This window comes from Grammomys surdaster, unplaced genomic scaffold, assembly GCF_004785775.1.
Source record: "Grammomys surdaster isolate TR1022 unplaced genomic scaffold, NIH_TR_1.0 119655, whole genome shotgun sequence".
NCBI lineage: Eukaryota > Metazoa > Chordata > Mammalia > Rodentia > Muridae > Grammomys > Grammomys surdaster.
Window position 1 is genome coordinate 1,068 of NW_021615744.1, and position 3,767 is coordinate 4,834.

Consider the following 3,767-nt stretch of genomic DNA (forward strand, 5'->3'; position numbering starts at 1 on the left):
CTGGGGCAATGTCTCAGCTAGCCCTCTCCACTTAACCCAACTTTTTCCCTGATGTTTCCCTACCACTGATCCTCTCTCCATGGCTCTCACTGTTTCCCTCCATGCTTCAGTCACCTCCATTAGATACTCCTGTAGAACAGGAGACACAATGATGATTAAAGGGGACAAAGGACACCTGGGGAACTAGGCTCTCTGAACTAACTAAACAATGGCCATAGGAACTCATCCAGACTGAAACTCAAGTACCAGGCCAACATGGGACTACACCAGATATTCTAAAGCTTTGTTTTAGCTATTAGCTTACTATCTTTATGGGACACTTAACAAGTGGTTCACTGACACTTGTGCCTGTTCTAGAAACCCTTTATCTCCTGCTGGGTTAGTGTGTTCAACTTCAGTATCATAACTTTTACTTCATCTTACTATAATTTATTTTGTCACATTTGGAAGCTCATTCTTTGGAGTCTGTTCGTTTCTCATAAAAGGCAGAAAGGGATGGATCAGGAAAGTAGAGGAGGTGGGGAGGAACTGATAGGAGGAAGGTAGGGCAAGCTATAATCAGGATATGTGGTATGAGAAAAGAATTGATTTTCAACAAAAGAAAAATATCCTACCAACTTCCAACAAAGATCTATTATTACTTCACAAGTTGTGTATGTTGTTGTTTTTCTTTTCATTTTCTTCCCCACCCTAGTCGTCAGTGAATATCTGACCTAATCATTACTTATTCAGGCAAATTGAAATGTTTCAGTAATGTGGGAACCAAAAGGATTTTGACCATTACTGGAAATCACTCCATTTTAAATAGATAGGTATATGGAGAATTACTGGGGTGATATTATATAACGACTAAGAATTTTATGAAAATTAATACAAACTAAGGAGTGGGTATGTTGAAGATCAACCTAGTAGTGAGAATAAAACAAGGAATGTACATCCACTATAGTGAACTTTAAAGGCACTGAAATAAAATATATTTAAGAAGACAAAAGAAGATGCAGTGATCTCCTGCAGTCATAGTGTCTGAATTAATCCTTTCAAATGATTATAATATTGAAAGTGATCAATACAAATTCAATACCATCCACATCAAATTTCCAATGATATTCTTCATAGAATTTGAATTACTTTCATTATTTGAAAACATTCTTCAAACTTTAAGATGTTAGGTTAAGTAATACTAAGCTGTATTGATTAATTCCTACTATTGGAGACAATTGCTCAGCAGTCTTGTCAAACAATGTTTTATGTTGATGAGTCTTCACTACATGGCCAGAGCTTAGGAATCTCCTGGTCTAGTTCAAGATTTGATAAAAGATTGGCTAATTCTTCTTTGGTAATAAGTCTTTCCTTTGAAAATAGTATTTATCTATTTTGTTGTTGTTGTTGTTGTTGTTGGTGGTGGTGGTGGTGGTGGTGGTGGTGGTGTTTTGAGTTTTGGTGTTTTACTCTTAAATCCTACATACCAGAATTCCACTGACATTTAATGATTTATATCATTGATATTGTCTGCCCCTAGTTCATTGGCAGGGTGACAGTTGTGTCTCATGTGACTCAGTAGGTGTCAGAAAGAGAGAGGCTATGTCTAAGCTCAGTGTTGTGGTCTGAGATCATCTGAAGAATGAAGAGTACAACACAGGGCTGAAGGAGCTGAAGGGGTTCTCAACCCCATAGGAAGAACAACAATATTAATCAACCAGACCCACTACCCCCAGATATTCCAGGGACTAAACCAGCAACCAAAAAGTACACATGGAGGGAATCATGGCTCCAGCTACATATGTAGCAGAAGATTCTCTTGTGGGGAAATCAGTAGGAGAGGCCCTTGGTCCTGTGAAGGCTCCTTATCCCAGTGTAGGGGAATGCCAGGGAGGGTAGGCTGCAGTGAGTGGTTGGGTGGGGAACAGCCTCATAGAAGCAGGGGTAGGAGACATGGTATATAGGGATTTTGTGGTGGGTGGGAAAACTGTAATGGGGATAATAATTCAAATGTAAATTAGGAAAGTATCCAAGAGGGGGGAGAATCGAAAACACATTTTAAAAAGTGATCCTGAAATGACCTAGTCCTGTGTAAGTCTAGATTGGATACAGTGGTGAGAAGCAAGCTGGAAACAAGTCAATGCAGCCTGTGATATTGGACCATGGTTAGAAATGAGCCTTAGACAGAAAACTACTGAATGGGGCAACATAGGCAGGTGCAGGCAAGGAGAAATTGGGAGAGAACCACCAGTCCAGAGACAGGCAGCCTAGAAAGAGTTGTAGCCTGAGATGATCATCAGTCTGGCTGAAGGTTCAGCAACAGACCAAAAGGGAGCCCCAGATTAAGAGGAGAACCTGAGGAAAGACACTGTTACTGAGGATATAGTGTGCTCACAAAAAGGGTTGTATCATGACTGCCCTCTGAAAGACCAAACAAGCACCCTGAAGTATCAGTTACAGATATTTACACTCAACCAGTGAACAGAAGCTGCTAACCACTGTAGTTGACTTAGTGAAAAGCTGGAAGAAGCTGAGGAGTAGGGTTACCCTGTAGGAGGACAAGCAGTATCATATAGCCTGGACCCCAGCGATCTCTCAGACCTGGACCACCAATGAGTTAGTATAAACAAGCTGATATGAGGCCTCCAACACATATACAAAAAGTGGACTGCCAGGTATTGATTCAGTCATAAAAGGTGCACCTAACCCTCAAAGACCCCAAGGAATGGTGAGGTTGGTGGAGTAGAATTTTGGGGGGTTATTGGGGAACATTTCAGGGAGACAGATGGAGAGGAGGACAGTAAGTTAAAGAATCAGAGGGTGAACATGGAGAGGGATAAAATCTGGAGTGTAAAAGGAAGACTAAATAAAATTAAAAAAAGAGTCAAGAGTTACAGATAAACTTTTTATTAATAAGAAATAATTTTAAAAAACAATTTTAGTATGAAGGTTTACGTAAACTTCAAAAATTTTAGCAAAATAAAAGTCAATAACAAAAACACATAATATCTAAATAACATAAGAAAAAACAAAACCATGCAAATCAAAATTTCAACTAAAAGTCTTAACAGAAAAAAATTGTGAAGGGACATTCCCTCACTGCACATTTAGCAGAACATACTACAGTCAGTTTCTTATTTTCAGCACTTGCTGGTACTGTAGTCAAATCAGTTCTCTCTCAAGAGGTCACACAGGAAAGAGAAAAAGACCCTGAATCTGTCTGGCTGTCTCACTGGCTGCATAATTTGGGCCCATCCACACTGTGGAAATGATCTATGAGGAAGGAGATTCATCCAAAGAAGTCTGTGGTTGTTGAGGAGGGAGTTCAACAGGGGGCTCCTGAGGTGGCAACTCATTCTGCAGGAGGCTCTCTTCCTGGGATGTGTCCAATTCCAGCTCTCTTGCAGTTTCTGAGACCTGGGAGAGGAAGGCAGTTATTAAGACACAAGGTTGGTGGGGACATGCATGTCAGATGTCAGCTGCTGCCTCCCACAACCTCAACTAGATATCAAAACTGATTTTTAACTAAAAAGACTGCTGCTAAATGTACAAGCAGGGCAAAATTTCAAGCAAAACTCACCAACACATGGACTGACAAGCTGCCACTCAGACTTCTATCAGTGCAAACCATGAACTGGGCAATGGGGAGAGAACTGATTGAGTTGCAGGGAGAAAGGAGAAGGCCACATGCCACCCAGACAACTGACAATGAGAAGCTCTCATCTGATATTTGCATTTAGCTTTACTCTCTGCAAGGTTATTTTTACCTGAGAGGACACATGACCCCT

General features: G+C 40.5%; 1 non-coding gene across 1 annotated transcript; it reads left to right on the forward strand.

Moving 5' to 3' along the window:
• Window positions 1-1,508: 1,508 nt before the first annotated feature.
• Window positions 1,509-1,638, forward strand: LOC114635914. Its single transcript, XR_003713545.1, has one exon. It is a non-coding gene; the product is annotated as a small nucleolar RNA SNORA17 (small nucleolar RNA).
• The last annotated feature ends 2,129 nt before the right edge of the window (window positions 1,639-3,767 follow it).